The 20724-nt window shown below is 37.6% G+C and overlaps 1 protein-coding gene across 1 annotated transcript in view; it reads right to left on the reverse strand.

Annotated features, from left to right (window-relative positions):
- elfn1a (extracellular leucine rich repeat and fibronectin type III domain containing 1a) overlaps nt 1-20444 on the reverse strand; it is a 105443-nt gene extending 84999 nt beyond the window's left edge. Inside the window, exon 1 of the mRNA XM_039675077.2 lies at nt 19948-20444. The gene's annotated coding sequence lies outside the window, so the exon portion shown is untranslated. The remainder of the gene's footprint in view (nt 1-19947) is intronic.
- Nucleotides 20445-20724: the final 280 nt, after the last annotated feature.

The raw sequence follows: 20724 nt of genomic DNA on the forward strand, positions 1-20724 counted from the left end.
TCACCTGCTGCTGGCTGCTCTCCAGCCTCTGCTGAGACTCAATGCTCTAGTTCCCTGATCAGCTGCTGCAGAAAACACAACACACCAGTCCTGATAAACACTTTTACTCCAGCACACATATGTGATCTGCACTTACTTTAAATTCATAGCTATAAAACAAGCTGTTGAACATGTCCATGGCATAGACTGTAAAAAAAGATGGACGGAGAACTGAAGCCGCCAGTGTCGCGATATGACGCTGACATCTTGGAACTTGAGTCTGCGCAGTTGCTGTTTTCGGGACCAGACATGCGCAGTCAGGAAGTAAAACCGCGAAATCAAGGCCGCGCCCTCATTCTCGCTGAATCAAACGCAAGCACACACCCCGCACTTTCAGCTTCGTTCTTCTCCAATGATGTCTGCTGATTGCAGAACCTCGTTAAAATAAGCTAAATACAACTACTAACCACATAGTCGTCATCACAGCTGTCAACCATGATGTCAGAGCACCGTTTTTATCATCACACAACTAACTAAAAACAAACTTATTTTAAAGACGAACACTTGAAATTACATCAACGTGATAGAAACTACAGTAAATGACAGAAACTATCTTTGGAAAAAGGATATGTGAAGTGTAATTTAATTGTTTAGTTGGTCTCGCGTCCCATTGAATAACATGGGGAGGCGGGGGGGTTATGAGCTATACTTGGACCGGTCACAGGGGAGCGATCGAGACGTTTTGACTTCACTTTTGAGGGCTTGTGCGGCACACTTGGTCCATGGGGAAAAAGGCACTGAACACGTTACTCTAGGCGTATTGGGGCTTGGGGGGAAGTTGTCACATTAAACAACCTATGATAGCATTTCAAACAAATTAAGAAAAAAAGCAAAAATGTGAACATAAAAACATACTTTCAAAAGACAAAAAAATGGGGGAGGGGGGACTATTATGTGACAACAAAACAAATGAAAAATACTCTTATTTATGAAATGAACACCAGTGTGGGTTTTATTGTGCTCACTTGTTACCCAATAGATATAGAGCAAAAATATAATAATGTACACTACTTTTTAAAAGTTTGGGGTCAGTCACTTTTTTATGAATATTTTTACTCAGCAAAGACACATTAAATCAAAATTGACAGTGAAATGCTGAACACATATCAAGTTTCCAACATTGATAATAATAAGAAGAATTGTTTCTTGAGCAGCAAATCATCATATTAGACAATAGACTTATAGACATTTCTGAAGGTAACTCTAGAAACTTGAGTATGTTGAAAAATCAGCTTTGACATCACAGGAATGAATAACATTTTAAAATATATTACATTCCCGTGTGACAACACGCACCAGTCTCCATTGCAACATGAAAACCAAGTCTGCTGATGAGAAAGAGGCACAAATGTCTTAAATTCTTAAACAGCTCTCAAAAACGCCTTTGCTCCTCTTTGCACCAAAACTCCAAATTACAGCATGTAAAAATTGTCAAATCCAATGAGCCGTGGCACTGTTAAATATCCCCAGGCTCACTAAAGCAGAAGTAAAGCCATATACTGATTTCCACAGCCATGGTATTTTGACTTTCCCTTTGATATCTGTGCTTTCCAAAACTCCTTCCAGGGGTCATAGGACATCTGCCTCACATGATGTCATTTAAAGCAATGTTTTGACTTTGAATTCATTATTCTGTATCCGCAAAGACAACTGGTTCTCCAGGCAATAGAGCTTCCATTCATGCCTGTTTTTTCCCCCGTGATACAAACAGACCAAGCAAGAGAGATCAACTCCAGGGGTCAAAGCAATCTGCATTTTATTGTCTTACACACTAACTGTTAATATTACCACTGAGCATCTGAGATCTGCTACAGCATGAGCTGTTCAGAGCCTGAGAGGAGTGAACGCAGATGCAATCCAGCGCAAACATGGGCATGACAGAGGCAGCGGTATCCTCAGGGCCCACTGCCAGCGTCTTACACTAGAACTATGCACCTGCTGCCAAAATGTGTTGTTCACACACACATATACAAGCAAAATATACACCGGCAAGCACATGGAGCCATGGAGAACTGTCTGGCTTTATACTATTTTGTTACTTACAACAGATGTGCCTTGTAGAATGATGATAACGTAACACGACGGATATATATTTTTAAATGTTGAGGTCTGGACCAAATCCATTTTTTGTGACCAAAAATTGCACAACATCACTGTTGAAAAGAGCAAAGAGACAGACAGACAGACAGACAGACAGACAGACAGACAGACAGACAGACAGACAGACAGACAGACAGACAGACAGATAGATAGATAGATAGATAGATAGATAGATAGATAGATAGATAGATAGATAGATAGATAGATAGATAGATAGACAGATGATAGGAAACAGATCAGGAAAGGGCCTCGAGCCTAGCCTGGATGCCAGCCCGAACTCCGCCCACAACATTTTTTGGACGGGAAGTTCGATCCATTGAGGAGTAATTATGATTTAGAAATCATCGGGCCAATCAAATTGCCAGGGCGGGCTTTATACGATGATTGACAGGTGGTCTTCAGTAACGTAATCCTCACGTCATCAAAGTGCGCTTGTCAAAGATGACTGCAGCTGGAGAATTGAGATGTATAGATTCCGCTGTCGCCTCTTTTGTAAAAAAAAATCAACAGCGCATTCATTTTAATAGACAAACAGAGAACTGAAATCAAGGCATTTGTCGATCGGAAAGATATTTTTGGCGTCCTTCCTAAATGATTCGGGAAAAGTGTAACTTATCAGCTGGCTCTGACGGTCATTAAGATGATGGGACGTGATGAAAAGCCTGTGGTCGTTGTGGTTTCTCCTTTAGTGGCACTCATGGAGAAAGAAGTAAAAGAAGTAACACTCATTATTTATGATTACAAAATGATTGTTACAAAATGAGCCAATGGCAAAGAAATGCCATGGGTCTGCTGAATTTGCATAGAGTAACTCGTCACCTCGTGGGTATATAAGGAAGAACGTTGGCACAATGCAGACATGTTTCCCTGCTGAGGAGCCAATACTGAGCTTGGTGTTCCACCAGAATAGCGGAAGTGGCAGGAAGATGTAACGTCTCCGCAGTGTTGGGGAAGCTACTCTGAAACTGTAGTTTGACAAGCTACAAGCTACTCGTACGTTGAAGTAGTTAAACTACAGTCAAGCTACCCTTTTGGAAGAGTAGTTAGCTACACTACAAGTTACTATCCAAAAGTAGCTAGCTACATTGAAACTACTTTTACTTTTTGAACAACATATTATAAATATTATATTATCAATTATCATCATAAGATGTTATAAATTATATAATTATAAATAATTAAATAAGTGTCTGATGAATGTTTTAATTCAAATATTTAGTGTTTAAAACAATGCAATACAATTATGATTTTATAGAGTATTGTTTTATTACACACAACACTCAAATATCTCAGACTGTTTGTCAAAAGTGCAAAATTGCAACAAATAGCCTACAACATTGCAAGAACGAAATATACATTCAACATAAATTGCATTTAGAACATTTTCTCAAAAATAACGATTGAACTTGGACAAATAAGACCATGGGTAATTAACGTTTGTTTCTCCATCCTCAAAATCTGCCGTCACCTGGGTGTGTCACTGTCAACCCACTTCTTTACGTCAGTGAACCGTTAGCCGCAAGATGCGTGATTAAACAACAGGTGGCGGTAATGGCAAAAAATGAGTTTGTAATCTAACAAGAAGAAGAATATCCTTGCATCGGGCTGATTCGTGCAGGCTCGACAATGTAGCAATGTAGCTTTTGCTCGCGCTACACCGCTACTTGCTGCAAAAAGTAGTTAGCTACTGGAAAAGCTACACTGTTTAAAAAGCAACTGAGCTACTGCCAAGCTACTGAAAAATGTAGTTAAGTTAGTAGCTTCGCTACTTGTAGTTAACTACTCCCCAACACTGCGTCTCCGTTACCTACTCAGGAAACGAAAGGTAACATACGTAACTGAGACGTTCCCTTTCGCAATCATAGCTCCTGACCATAGTGCAGCAGACTCCTCAGAAGCTGGGAGGAGATTATGCGTACTGAATCGCATAGTCAAGTCTGATGGTCCTGACGACCCACCAGGACAGGTTGGGAAGCTGAAGCCAGGTTCCCAAAACTGTACGAGCGGGGTCAAACATGTGCAAGTACCACTCTTATGCAGTAAGAATAAGGATGTGATCTAATAGATTTAAATGTAACTAAGTAACGCAGTAATTAAGTCTTCCTGGCAGAACTTATGCTAAAGCTTTCATTTAGTCATCATTTCGACGTAAGAACTTACAGTACTGAGTATTGATAAAAGTTTTCTATGTCACTCAACGCGGCACATTTTGTGACCATTTGGTGTAAACATAGGTGACGTGTAAGATATGTGCAACAAGGGACAAGGGACAGTGTATCCTTCAGAGCACCCTTCCTCTTCTTCACAGATTAAATGGAGCAGCTTCTGGTCCATCTCCTGAGGGAATGTCTAGCAGAAAGGCTTCTTGCATATTTAACCAGGACTGTGCTCTGCTGATGAGATGAGACCTGCTTTTGCCATGCTCTCTTCACAACATTTCCACAAGGAGAAACACCGCTTTGTTGGGATACAGAGAGGCTGAGTCATAAATATATATATATATATATATATATATATATATATATATATATATATATATATATACGATGAAACAAGCATTGGCTCTACCAAGGCTCATAGCATAAGGGGTTTCTGGAGCAATGTGATTAATGAGAGGTGAAAGACACAACCGCTCTAATTAAAAGTACACAGGAAAAAAGCACGAACCACCAGAGATAAGCATTTAACCGTGAAAATGTGATCAGACAGTTAGTGATACAGTTGTTTGGATTTAAAAAAAAAGTCTCTTTTCCACTTAGGGAGATATTCCCCACTGTTCTGAATATGGGTAATGTAGATTTGTATGGTGGTCAGAAGAGATTAGAGTGTTTAATCAGACCCAGATCTTATTGGAATATCAAATAGAATTAATTGGATTTTCTGCCTTTTTATAACGTGATTAATGTGCCCACCCCTCGTTGTTTTAAGCAGCTTGGTGCCTTAAGAGCCTCGGCGCTTTACTGTATTTTCACCAGCATGCTTCACTCTCATGGGTGGAGAGGAGCAATAAAAGTCACACTCATAACAAATAAGGTTGACAGCGTATGAACTGAGTGGGTTGATTAATTCAAAGGTCATAAGTCATAGCTAATCAGGTGAATTATGTAATGTTAATCAAATAAGATTGGATTTGGTTTGGTTTGCCGCAGGAAGGACAGCACTTCTGTTATTGTCTTGCCGATTACCTGAGCACATCCTTGGAGGGATTTTTAGATTTGGTTATTACATTTAGGAAATACGAATGAAGGAAGGAATTGGTCTGGGTTTGTTGGGGGTGGAGAGAATAGAAAATGCATTGCATTTCTTACTAGGAAAGTTAATGTGGGCAATGTTTGTAAGCAAATAACCCTTTCCACAATGAAGGTAAAAGAAAAAGTGAATTTCTGAGGTGCTCTGAGGTGGGAGAGGTAACCTTAAAAAAAATTGGACATCAATTTGGTTGTGCAATTAGTTTTTCTGTATAAGCACAAAATGTTGAAGCTAACCTACAGCAGAGAACACTCGCATGCATTTATGAGGGAAATATCAACAAGAAAAGAAGAATTAGAGCAATGATCCACATAATTCTAAAGCCCTTTTAAGAAAGACTACGCTTTTGGCCATGGCATAGCCTTCCCATTTAAGGCCAGCAGTAACCTCTTTACTTGCTTTTCTTTTATCCAGTCCAAAATGTAGAGCCTTTATTTACAGACTGATTTCTTCTTTACATTTTTAGACGCCAGAAAAAAAAATACAAATGGAAAAATAAAGCACCAAACCACCCCTGACTTTTCATCAAGTGCACATTTCATTGATTGCCTTTTATAACCCTGCAAGTTAAATATTTCATTACTAATCGATCTAGATTTTAAAAGCCTCATTTGAGAATGGCTTGATCATTTACTCTTATTCAAGAATACACACACACACAAGCACAAAAAAAAACGACAAAATTAGGCTGGAATATCCTTCTTTACTGGCATCTGATAGCTCTGTAAAACTGGAGTGTACCTGGATTAAATCTATGGGACGTTTTAACAGCGTGTACACTTACTCCACGGCTGTGTAAAAGTGATAGGATCAGATGGAGGTAAATACCCACAGCGTAGCCTGATCACGTTTTTCTTTTTCCCTGCTTTTTTACTCAAGTAGAGCCCAGAGGAGATCGTTCTCACATCTTTAACTCTCTTACTGCTTTCTGGCTCAGGTGGTCCAGCGCTGAAGTGAGAAGCTGTAATTGGCACGCAGTACTTTTGTGAATATCCATATTTATCTTCAGGATAACACCTCACACGCGCTGCAATCTCCAATCCCATGGTGAGAAAGTGCTTTCCGTGTTCCCCTTTTCCCTCTCTCTCTCTCTTTTACAGTATCTCTCTCTTCCAGTCTTTTCCCGCCTTCACAATAGGTAATCAGTGGGTCATTCTGATTGGCTGTGAAAGCCGGCGCTGTTTAATGAGAAGCAGTGGGCATGTGGGTAAGGAGACAACAGGTGGAGCATCAGTCTCACGCGCTGCAGCTGGGGAGGCACCACTGTTTCTACCAGCTGTCGGGCCAGGATAATGATCATTAAAACCGCAGGCCTGCAAATCATCCTCATGCAACACGTGAAGGACTCGCGTATTATCGTCTCATTTGGCGAGACTGTTTTTACGTGAAAACGAGGGATGGGTTTTGATCATTTCGCATCGACATGCCAACGTAATTACTGAAATCCACCTGGACTTTGGCAAAGCCTGTGAACAGACGGGGGAAGAAAAGGCGGTTGAATGAATGTCACAGTGTAATCTGAATTGGGAAAGCCGTAAAAAAGGCTTTCTTTAAGCTTGGCATGCAGTGAGATCGAATTTATTGCTAAGGGCACACAAATATACTGAGTTAAATTGATTTAATTCAGTAGGTGTTGCTGTGTGAAGTTGCTGCCCTGAAAGCCCAATGCTACGTCCACCTTCATTAGGCTGCAATCCATCATCATCGGATTGGCCGCTTTTGTGGAAATGACTAGGCAGGGGTCTACATGGCTGGAACCACTCGAGGCAAAACAACAAGTGACAAACACTTTTTAAAAGGCTGCAAAATAATCTGTAGCTTTTTGCCGTTTCGTCTCACTCATTCCCAATACGGATTCAAGAAAAGGCCACAGGAAAAAGACAAATCGCCAGTGAGACCTCTCTCTAATATCCCAATTGTTTCTGCTAGACAACAATGAGATTAAATGCTCAAATCACCTTCTTGTAAGATTTCTCTTCCGATTTTTTTTCTCAGATGTGTGTCCTCCGGAGTTTCAAAAGAGATAGCAACAATGACACTGTGATTAGATTTGCTAAGATATAAACTCCAACATCTTTCATCAAATTCTTCCAAGATCAAATTATCTGAACGGTGATATCTGCTTCATTTTGTAGCTCTATACTCTTACTCTGTCAAATACACCTCATTTAGTTCTCAGAGCTCAACAACAAAAAAGAAAAAAAAAAGATGGCCTAGGGATAATAGGAGAGAGTTGAGATGAAAATAGTTAAATGTGTGTATATATTTTTTTAAATTTATATAAAAAAAAGTCCTGAGTCTCCAATAAACTCATTAAAGCGATTAAGATGTCTGCCTCCACTTCAAGAGTGTCTGGATGTGACATTAAAGCAGATTGTCAAACCAGCAGGCTTATATCAAGCTAACAACTAATTTTTTAACCAATATGGAGCTTGAATCTTTCAAGAGTGATGTACGCACTGTAATTATATACAGATGCATGTAAACCTCTGAATGAAATTAACGCTAAAAGAGGTCTGAGCAGAGGTCCCATCCTCGGTGTAGCGATACAGTCTAATTGGAATGTTAGCATAGAGCGTAGCCAACAAACTGTGTGAATATTGGCACATTTTTAATAAGTAGACGCTAGGACTGTATGTTTTCCGGCAACTTCAGAGACAGTTTCTATGGCAACTGTGCTCTTTATCTCCACACTGCAAGGGAATATCAGTTGATTTCCCAACGATTTCTAATGAAAGAATCATGTGACCTCTTAAATAGGCATCAGATAAATGATATAAAACAATCCCCGGCCCTTAATTATGGACAGATGCTTGCTCTGAGGTAAGCCTGTGCCAGCCAAAAGTGAAATTTATGGTCCATCGTGGCAGAAATGCTTAGAGGCCCTTAAAATCTGATGCATTAAAACCCATCTTGGCAGTGGGTGCAATCTGCACTCAATAGAGTTTAAAAGACATTTTACTTAATTATCTCCTGAACTTTGAACAACTATAGGAGTCCTTAATGGTATCCCGGAAAAAGCAGGGATCAATGGTGCACATTAGCAAGATATTGGTCATAGAATCTCTGCCCTTTTGGCTTTGTCATATTAATATGTAACAGGTTCTTGTTAAGGGCTTGCTCACATTCAGCATCAACAATGCTCCACATGCCTGCTAGACAACTCTACAGACACCTCGGAAAATATTCCTCACTGTTAAGTATCAAAGCTATTTCTCTGAACGGTTGGTTGCAAAAGTCGTTGAAAACGTTTCCTCATACTTTAAACATTCCACAGTGCTGATTTTATATTGATTTATTTATTGGAGGAAGTGGCATTGATAAGTTGCATGAGAAATGTGGGTCCATCATTTCAATTGGGTCAAGAGGTTCTCAAAAACAATCTAGGAAAATATCTAAACTGTACAAAAAAATTAAAGGTACAATATGCAAGATTGTTTCAACAACAGGGGTCGCTAACCTCTTACAATAACAAAGGCGTATATTAATGACGTATATTCCGCTTTAAGCGGAATTATGGATCTTGTCGTCGATCTTTTATGGATGAGTGAATACATTGATGTTTTTAACAATCTAGCGATTGCTAGACGTATACCAGCGCCTCACGCAACGTGAGTCCCGCGGATATAAAGGAATAAGGACATTTAATTCTACCGAACTACACGCTGAATTACTCACACAGGTCAGTTTATTAGAGGAATTAAACTTGAGGTAACGCAGCGCTGCTTCACTTGCTCTAACAGTTTCACTATCACACTAAACGGCATTTGAGTGTGTTGAATATTAGTTAGGTTGTTTGTTGGCTCTTTGAGACTAAGCTAGACTAACATACAGATCATATTCTAACTTTTCATCATGTTGAACTACATAACATTGATCAGTTTTATATACATTAATTTGCTCACCTGTTTGCTCAAGTAACATGCAACACTCGCGTCTCTGTCAAGTCGAAGTTAGCCGTGGACGTGGAGCTCTCGGCATCTCGAAAGATGTTGATCTTTGTTTTAGTCCTCTTTGTGTCTCAAAGTCTGCTTGCCATGGTCCATAATGTTTCAACAAAACCCTGCTAGGGACGCTCACGCTGTTGAACACGCATATCGGGCATAACCGACCCAGTTGTCCACGTCTGTTGCCATGGTTACTATTGCAGTACGAGGTCAAACCTGGTGGAAAACGGAGGTAACGTGAATATGACTCCTCACCCCTGCTCACACGCCCTATTTCCTTGGTTAAAAATCGCAATTTTCTCATGATTTACAAATAGTTTGAAACATTTGGGCTATTGTAAGTAATCGACTAAACAAAATATATAACATTGGCCTAGTGGTTATTTTACGGCAAAAATCCTGCATATTGTACCTTTAACTGTATTTTTTTGTTTATTTGCAGGCTGATTTATTTGCATAAATAGGTCATAGAAACACGTTATTCCAACTGACCAACATTTGTATTTGATGTTCAAGTTTTGTGTAAATGTTGTGATGGCCGCTTACAAAAGAACACAAAAAGACGTCCTAAAAGGATGGAAAATATTTGATATCCGCTCTTTGTAGAGTGCACAGTTCACGCTAACGGCGTGTTTGACTATGGACCGATGACCTGCCCGACTCTTTCCTTTGTGATGCTGTCAGAGAAAAACATCCTCTCGTAAACTTCTCCCCATGAACAAGATAAGTCTGTCAGAAAGAAAAAAAGAAGGCGCTCTGTCCGAACGTGATACGGCTCTACACACGGATAAATTGCCCTGCAGATTCAAAGGGGGAGAGGATGGGACTGAGTGAAATCTGAAGAGTGGACTGTTTGAATTGTCATGTGGGCATGAAGTAGCCTATTATTTACTGTGATGAACAAGCCACACAGTCAGATTATAAATGAGCTTTTCCCCAGGAGAGGGTAAACAGTGACATACTTGACACAAAGACAGACATGGTGTTTGCTTTCACAGCTTTTTCCTTCTCTACCACCATATGTACAGCACCACACAGTGAGTGATATTACCTTTGTTTCCCATTTCATTTCCTGAGAGACATCCCATTATACACATTTTTCCAATCTGTTTGAATTGTCTTTGGTGAGCAGACAAAGACATTAATCAGATCTGCAAGTATGAGACAGTGTTGTTGTGTTTTGTTGTTGTTGTTCTTCCAGAGGCCTAAAGCATTTTCTAGCAGATGGTAGTTTGGCTGTTTCCATGCACCTGTTTCTCAATTTATTTCTACACTTTCTTTCTCAACACATTTCTAATATCTCATCTTATTCTGTCCCACTAGGCAATGAGTCAAATCTTGAAACGTAATAAACGAACCGTTGCAATTTCTTCATTTTCAAATGGAGTGCAAAGTGACAGACCATGTTTCCAGAAGTGTTCGAGATTTAAAACTATTGCTTAACACGTAGTTCTACTCATGAAACAAACGATGCAGCTCTGAAACAAAATGACATTTTAAACTTGGTTTCACTTAATTTTGATGGTCCCTTTAACACATTTTGTTGACAATAAGGACTGTTGCACCTAAATCTCTAACTCTCATTAGAGTGCTATCGGTAGACTGGTAGGATTCGAATAAGTTGACGTAGTTGCAAAATTACTTATAGCCAGTAGATTGTCTGTTCAGGAGCATCAAAATAAAGTGTTAGCAGATATTAAGCAGACAGTCTAATACTCGAATGAGAGTGAGTTGACACACAGCTAACGAAGTGGTCTGATTAACATATATACAATCAAAATGACTTGAAAATGTGTACTGAAAAAGAATGGCACAGATAATTGTTTTTACTCAGAAATTGCTAGTAAATATCTTAAGTAATTACAAACAAACTGCAAGTAACACATTCAGTTTAAACATGAAAATTTAAAGTAGAAACACTATTTCTTGTATTTTCTCATAAAAACATTAAAATAATGTTTACTTACTTCAAAAATATGTTTATAACAGTGTACTGACATTTGATTATTAGTGTAAAATAATACATATATATATATATATATATATATATATATATACACGTAAAGTTGATAATTCCGTGAATGACTGCAATTGCATATTTCAAACAGAGATGGCGACAAAGAGGAAAAACGCTCAACTGCATCTTTAATAAACCTACTACATTTGAATCCAACCTACAGTTGTTTAAGAATGTAAGAAGAAAGACTTGAGTTTGCCTACACTGGAATTACAATTATAATGGATATGTAATTAATTATAGTAAATAATTTTGTATGAAGAAAATCTCTATCATCTCTAAAGCTCTATCTCTATCAACATCACCATCAAAACTATTGCCATTGTTATATTGTAGTTTACAAACACACACTTTCAGTTTTTTAACTATGCATTTTACAAACAAAATGTACAGTTCATGGTGTCTGTCACTGAACTAAAAACACAGCATTCACAGTGAGCCAGCGTGTCGTTCATTCAAGAAAGTAGAAATAGAAAGTATTGATCATGAGAAGAGTATGAAAGGACACAACGCTTTTCCATCCAGCCAAAAGCATTATTAAGAACTGCACATTACTGGATTCATGCTTTATGTTGAGAGTTCCCTGAAATACTCTTAGACGGTGTATTTGGACTGCCTCACAAGTATTATATTGGCTTTGGCATTGGAGTCATTTCACAGACCTTGAGTTCCAATGTGAACTAATTACAGTGATTGCTATATGGACATTTCATTCAATAGGAAGCAATTTTACAGTGAGTATGTGAAGTATATGCAAGCGTCAGCTCTTGCTTGACATGCAGAGTGATCAAGAATATTGATCCTGTTAAATACTATGACACTATGATGGAACCCTGACTAAAGTTATTTGTCATTCTAACTGGATTTTAGAAACATTTCTTATTATTATCATGGTTGAAAACAAAGATTTTGCTGTTAATATTTTTATGGAAAACATACATTCATACCATTCCCACGATTTGGGTAAGTACAATTTTCTTTTTATTATTATTAATAATTGTATTCAACAAAGAGGGAATAACTTGATGCTGTTACAAAAGATGTATATATATTAAAAAAAAAAAAAAGCTATTATTAAAAAAGCTCAAATTTAGCAGCAAAAATTCAACTTTGACATTTCAGGAATACATTTCATTTTCAACATATTTTAAAATAGGAAACAGTTATTTTAAATTGTATTAATGTTTCAAATACTTTTATTTGAGCAAACAATCTTTATGTATTTTTGATTAAACAAATGTCGCCTTGATGAGCATAAAAAAATTTGTAAACACTTTTGAACTGTAGTACACTGAGAAAAAATGAAAATGCTATATCTAAGCAATAAAATTGTGGCAACAGATTACAAGCAATATTATTAATTAAATTTAACAAATTAGAATTGAGTAATAATTAATCAAATTAATTCCAAATTAAGTTAACCAGTCAAGTGATTGTTAAAATACATATATAAATATATATACATATATATGCTGTTACAAAATGTATATATATATATATATATATATATATATATATATATATATATATATATATGAAGAGTTCAGATGCAAAAGCATCTAAATGCCATTAGAAATTTTCTTCTAAAATGACCATTTTTATCAATCTTGTATATTTAAGTTCAGTAATTTCACTTAAATGACAATTAATAGGTAATCTTCATTGCCATTTAAGTGAAATTACTGAACTTAGATATACAAGCTTGATAAAAATGCTCATTTTAGAAGAAAATTTCAAACGGCACTTAGAGGCTTTTGCATCTGAACTCTTCATATATATATATATATATATATATATATATATATATGTCAACACATAACCAACACCATCAGATAACCTTTTCTATTTGTTCACCTGGCTGTTATAACTCAGGTATATTTTAACAAAACTTAAAGTGACAAGAGCCCAACTAAAACAAACATTGATCACCATAATGGTGACTTAAAACGTTTGGTTTTCTCCTTCAGTGATTCTGCTTGTTAACATCAGGTGTCTTCAATATTGGAAATATACAATAAAGAGTGTAAATTGTTGGTGTAAATTTTACTCATTTTAAATGGTTAACTTTTAAGGAATTAATTTGATTATTTATTACTCAGTTCTAATTTGATAAATTAATAATATTGCTTGTAATCTGTTGTCACAATTTTATTGATTAGATATAGCGTATTCATTTTTACAGTGTATACACACACACTTTTATATTAAAAAAGGAAGCTTTTCTCAAATAGATTCACTTTTATTGTGCTTATTATTTATTTTATGTAGTAGTTTATATGTAGTTGCAAAGTTATAGTTAGTGGAATGTCTGTTGTGGAGCATCAAAATAAAGTGTTAGCAGATATTAACCAGACAGTCTAGTTGACATGAAGGCTTATAACATTTTGAATGGCTGAAGTCTGATTACACTATATTCAGCACAAACTCTGATACAATAATATGTGAGCAGCATGTATGTAAAAGTTTTTGTGGAAGTGACCTTTATGATAGTAAAGAAAAATGATACAACTTTTGCTTTGTCACATGAATCACACATTTTATCGATACACCCATGATTTATGATTACACTGATCTTATAACCTCTAAAAGCATGGCAATCTGATTGATATCTGCACTATGTATATTCATCAGCCAAGCACACATGAGAATATAACAGCAAGAGAGAAAGAACTCATGAGGAGAGTGAATGGCTGCTCAAAAACTCAATCAATAAAATAACCTCTGAAGTGAGCATTGACAAACCTGTTATGTATTACCAGCTTTAATGGATTTTGCAGCCATGCTACTCTGTATCCAGACCTCTAATTACTTCGCAGGAGGGATGACGACGACGAAGGGGTGGAAACGTTCAATATCCCTTATGCTCCCGGTCGTCATGCCTGATCACTAAAGGATTTGCCCATAATAAGAGCAAACTGCACAGTAATTTCTAGCAATAGACATTAATGAAAAGAGATGCTTAAACTGGTCTCAGTGTATGGGTCAATGATATATAAGTGCTAAAGATGGAAAAAAAAAAATCAAGTAGCAATAACATATTTTCATTGCGCTTCATTATGCGACTGAACCGATCTCAATCACCATATAAATGAATTCTATATGACAATAAAATAATATAATTTCCTGTAATAATTTTTAATTTTTGCTGTATGTATAGGTTGCACCTATATGTATATATATATATATACATAACTGTGTGTGTGTGTTATGAATTGTATTATTGAATAAATAAATAGATTAGACAAAAAATAAGCTCAATTGACCCATGCCATAGCCACATCGATTTAGCAATATGAAATACTGTTTGGACTTAACTGCAACCGCTTTATGCTGTAAGCAAGATTCCAGATCTATTGCAAAACTAATTTGCATGCACTCTCCAGAACTGTATCCTTCACTAACTACACATAGGTTATTTAGGGACTATCTGTTTCACCAACAGTTCCAAAACACTGCTCCCGCTTAGTAAATGTTATCTTATCCTAATAGCAAGAGCATCATTTGAATTTAATACAGCTGCGACTGACAGTGACATCTTCAGTGTGCTCCAAAGCAAACTTCGCCACGGTGCTTGCAGGGTTAGAATGGCCCATACCGCTCTCTAATCGCTATCCATGCGCTTAATGACTCATACAAGCTGCTGATTCAAGGTGAAGCTGTTAATGCCATTTGTGTGCTTTCCAAGAGATACAATCGCAACAACTGTGCAATCTTTGCTTTGCTAAATTGAAATAAAACAGAACTCAAGGGCAAAGGCTGTAAGGACATCAGATTTGTAATTTCGGCCTTATCTGCGAGTTCCAGTCACGTATTTAACACACTGTAGGCCACCGGATGCTCACTGAAACCTCCATTTTCCCCTTTCTGAACATTTGCTTCAAATTTTAATTACTTGTCAATTTCAAGCTGTCGCAAGGCTTAACACTTGCTGTCAGCCTCCAGTCAGTCCCTCCCAACACGGCCGTGCATTGCTGCCAAGAGGTATTGTGCCCGGGATAAGAAAAGTGGAAAAAAAAAAACAAATCATTCAAAAACAGACCTTGAATGTCCATGTCACTGTATTGAAGGCCCTCAAGCATTCAGGTATAGTAAAACCTTTGTTTGCAACAAGACATATCCAGCTGCTAATGTGCGTTGAAGCGCAAGGGACATCGCCACAGGCTTACAACATCCCCATCAATTTAAAAATCAAAAGACTGCCGTCTCAATGTGTAAACACAAAACATCTATCTAAAGTACATACTTCATATCACAACAAATCAAAGCCCAATATTCCACTTCAGTCCAACAGCCTCTCATGGGTGTTCAGGACCACGGACAGCCCCTCCTTCCCTATTCAACCTCCTCCGCCTCAGTTCTAGGAGACTGGCGTATGAATAAAGATAGGGTCCTTCCAGTCTCATATAGTCATGTCACATTCCTGCATGATACCAAGAGGTCTATCCGCGGTGTTTATACCCAGATAAGTGCCTACCTGTAGCTTTTCTAAAATACAGCTACAAGCAAAATTGGTATCTTATGAATAAACCATGCATGTCTAAAATTAATCAGATGCATGTTTTATGTCTTAACATTAATCTTTTAATTATTCTAATTAAGAATAATTCATCTGCAGCCAATGAGATTGCTTGCTCAACTTGTATATAGTCTGCTTCGTTGTTTGCTGTAAGCTAGTCTTGTGGCAAGCTAGTCTTTAACGGCGTGCGTGATGTCATCGAGAAGGCGAAAGTAGTAGAAACTACTAGAAACTACGAACGTAACACAAACAATGGATGAAGCGGTGAGTGTTGTATTGGCTGTCCTGTGTTCAGAAAAAAGTAAAAAAAAGAAAGAAAACCAGCCAATGGACACGTTTCTGGATTGCTCGAAGAGGACAGTATAGGCTGTCAATCCAAAAAGAGAACTTAAGGTAAAATATTGTTTTCTAATATATTTTTACTTTTAGTTTTAACGTTAGCACCATCGACTCTCTTTCGTTTCACTATTTTTGAAAGTTGTGTACAGAAAAGCTTCTGTGCTCCTATTGGTCAACTTCAGACGTGACGAAACCGTCGTGGACGACCGTTAAAAAAATAAACATGCTAGTCTTTTTGTCGTGATGTCGTGAAGCATCGCAGACGCGGCGTAGGTTGTCGCCCACTATGACACACTATACGAGATGATACGATCGAATCTTGCGTCCCGACCCCCATTGTCGTTTACGAATCCCCACGACGCCCTACGTCAAACGGATCGTGCCAAAATCGGTTTACAATCGTGTAATCTGAACCAGGCATTAAACATTCTATTCATCAAAGAAACATGAAAAAACATGTATGATGCTGGTTTGCACAAAAATATTAAGCAGCACAACTGTTTTCAAGATTGATAATAATGAATGTTTCTTGAAATCAGCCTATTAGAATGTGACATGTGACACTGAAGACGGGAGTAATAGCGATTGGAAATTCAGCTTTACGGGAATATGTTAAACGTTAAAAATATATTAACAGAGAAAACAATATTTCACAATATTATTATTTTAACTGTATTTTTTAATCAAATAAATGCAACACTGATGAGCATAAGGGATTTTTATTTTCAAAAACATAAAATCTTTTCATAAAAACAGTTCTATTAGATATTAAAATTCTAGTTATTAACATCTTTAACAGCCAAAGCATTTCAGTAGTTATCTAATACTCCATTGGTACCGCAGCTATAGACACAGAAACAAACTAACATTATGACAATGAAGCTATAATTTCAAATATCTCATAGTTTTGATAGCTGCACTCTAAAAAAAGCTGGGTTGTTTTAACCCAACTTTGGGTCAAATATGGACTAACCCAGCCGTTGGGTTAAATTTTTACATTACATTTTTAACCCAACATTTCGGGTTTGTCCATATTTGACCCACAATTGGGTTAAAACAACCCAGCATTTTTTAGAGTGTGCGTTTGCCTCACCTATGTGTTCCTAAATATTCTCTTTTATTCACCTAAATATTCTCTTTTATTCTCCTCTGTACTCTGGATCACGGCACTCATCTCTCAGAATGATTGGTTCGGAACAGTCTTTATCAATTATCAACACACTCAGTGGGGCTGTAAAAGCCTTCTACCTCACATATCACCAACAATTGCACTTGTGTTTTATGACTCTATGTATTAAGTGAGCACATTGGGGTGGCTACATAATTTATCATTCGTTATGCCCTATGTGAGTGTAGCAGGCAAAAAGGACGCTTTTTATAAAGCTAGATAATATGATATTAATATGAGAGTGCTAATGCAACACCGCACATAGACATACCATTTTTTCACTCCCATCTTGCCATCTTTGCTCACTCTGTCTGTCTATCTGTCTGTCTATCCATCTCTCTCTTTCTCTGTATCCGCGGCACGATTGCTCTCTCCTCCACAAAGAGCCTGGCTCAGACACCTTGCATACAAAACAGCTGACTCAATCTTCAAGCTGCATAATCAAGATAAGAGAGATGGAGGGAGAGAGAGAGAGAGAGAGAGAGAGAGAGAGAGAGAGAGAGAGGGGAGGACAGATGCACACATCTAGCAAATTATGTTTGGTTTTTTTGAACAACGCAACTCTTTGTTGAACGTTACGTTATGGTTAGGCGCAGCTCTTGAGTAATTCCTCCTGACGACTTATTTAGATTTGATTTTCAGAATGATTTAGATTTGCCCTTTACCAATGAATTAAAGTGAGGGTGGAGATTCTCAGTGTATCTGATGTTGCCTAAAGAGTGCGATTAACCATCGGTCATCTATGTACAGGCTGTAGTGAATGATTTTTTCAGCAATGATACCAACATGCACTAAAATCCCAAATAATAATAATAATCATTCTGACACAAGGTACCCTGAATATACTCCAGAGGGTCTTTAGTTAAGATATTTAACACATATACGATTTGCATGTTCATGGCATTTATTACAATTAAAAAAACATTGATTATTTTAAGCTACAACAATACTTTGCAGGATATGCAACCTGTTACAGTCAAAATAAAACAGCTCTGTAAGACCAAAATTATTTAGTTAATTTCCACTGAAAAAGCTTTTAAAATCCTAATATTTTGTGTTTTGAGAACTCAGAGAGTCATTTATCAGTCTCAACATACAAAATCTTTCATTTAACAAACGTTTTGGCCTGTCAAATGTGCATGTTTGTCCTGCTAAATGCATTTGTGTCTTTTAAAGGGGTGCTTATAAGTTGAAACACCTTTTTTCGTTTGCTGATCGAGTTCTTACAATACACTGCTCTGACAGTAGCATGCCGGACTAAGCTAATTTCTTATATTATGAACTGTGTTACTTGGTGACCTAATATGCTTTGGATATTTCTGAGAGTGACTCTCAAAGTTCATTTAACTGTACAGTTATGTCAGTTAGGATGCATATCCAATTGGATGCAAATATTTCAAGAATGCAACACAGATAACTAGGCATTTGCACTGATACTCCTAGTATACAAGATTAGGTTTGGGAATTTTTCATGTCTTTTCTATTTAAACCCCTTCAGCACTTTTTTTAAACAGAGTATGTTTGTAAAGTGTTATTTTTCCTGATCTCAATGTTTTATGAAATCACTTAATCTACTCCATATAGGCTAATTCTTTGAATTCTGACTTACTCCAAAGGATGTCTGCGCCATATATTCAATCTCAACTCAATTATAATGTTTCTGAATAATTTATTAGACCACTAGCTTCAAATGATTTCTTAATTTAGCAATCTTAACGTGCAGTCCTCAGGGAGAAACTCATGCACGGCTTTTTCACTCAACAGCAACTCTACACACAACTGGAAAACCAAATTGTATTTTAGATACAGTAAGCAGCGCTTTTGCATGGTTATAATCATACTGGAAATAGGCTACTAGACTGGCAAACTTTCGGAGCTGTGTTGGTGTAAACAGATAGGCTTAGCTACGATAAGCGTATTTGCCATGTACAAATCGCACTCACGCGATTCAATAAAATAGCGACTGAGGGCTGAAAGGGGCCATCAGTTGTAATTTTTATGGTTAAAGGCGAACTCTAGCGGCAAATTAAACCTATCTGCTGTCCAAGGTCCTGAAACATTTGGCGACATTCTGGAAATGTTGGCTAAAGCACGAGATATTCAGTCCTGTAACATCTCTGAGACGCTTTAGAGTTCAACAACCCATCAACTAAATTCATATAGAGTTTCCTTGGTTAATGTATCTTAGAATTCCATATATGACCACATCATGTCAGTATGTGTCAAATTATTCCATGCAGAATGCCAAATGACTCCAAAAGAAACGCGCTCAGAACTCGCGTGCACATTTGAACGTCTATATACAATCACGCCTTAGTGCAAAACGAAGCGAATTCATGTTCATTTCGAGTCTGTTAAGGCGCGCTGTCAAACTCAACACACTCGACGATGCATTTATAAGTTAGACAAGTCACACCGAGGCATTTGTTGCAAATACGTGGCTGTACAAAAGCCACACGTAGCCTATAACTTACATGTCTCAGCCAACAATTGCACTCGTTTCATTTCTCGTTCAACAAACCCAACGTTAGAAGCGACGTATATGCGAAAATCTAAAGCATTTCTCACTCACCTTTTTCGCAGAGCGAAGCTAGAGTCTCTCCGTAACCAAACCGGGGTCCCTATGTCACCATGTATCCCCTTGACATTTTCTAAGAGCCAGTAGATATCGGACGGGGGGCACAAAAAAAAAACTGCAAACAGCAAGCAAACAAAAAACACACACACACACACACACACAAGGTTCCTCTTGGCCTCGGAATACAAAGAGCTGCAGCTCCTCACTGCGTCAAGCGCTATCCTCAAAGATCCATTAAAGAGCGAGTGATTAATTCAAGACAGAGCCTTTATGTATTCCGCACAGACAGAGACATGGCAGGGTTGATTTGTCTGTCATAACGCGAGCGATATAGCGCCTTACAACTATTTCCAGTCATTTATTGAGTTGAGTTGAGTTGAGTTGAGTTGAGTTGAGGAGCGGGACTAGAGCACTGCTCATCTACAAGTCCAGTTGAGGCAAAGTTAAATCTCATAATAAGATTGTAGGTTACTGCGAGGCTATAAATGGTGTGGGTTCGACACTTAAGGGAAGAGGGCTGTGTGCCACGTGAGAGAACTGATCAGAGATTTTAACACATCACTGTACGCAGAAAGCACTTAGAAAATTGCGACTTATTTTGGACTTTGTAATTCTATAAGCAACACGTGGAGCTAAACAGAGAAGACAATGTAGAATAAACCTTTGGCAAACACTAAATTATTTAGGTATTTACTTCTGGTCGAGACTTCTTCGGTTGAGCTGCAGATTTTCGAACGGGCATTTGTAGAGAGGTGCAGTACGCACTAATTT

Source organism: Pimephales promelas, chromosome 3 (assembly GCF_988280905.1).
Source record: "Pimephales promelas chromosome 3, fPimPro1.hap1.1, whole genome shotgun sequence".
Lineage (NCBI taxonomy): Eukaryota > Metazoa > Chordata > Actinopteri > Cypriniformes > Leuciscidae > Pimephales > Pimephales promelas.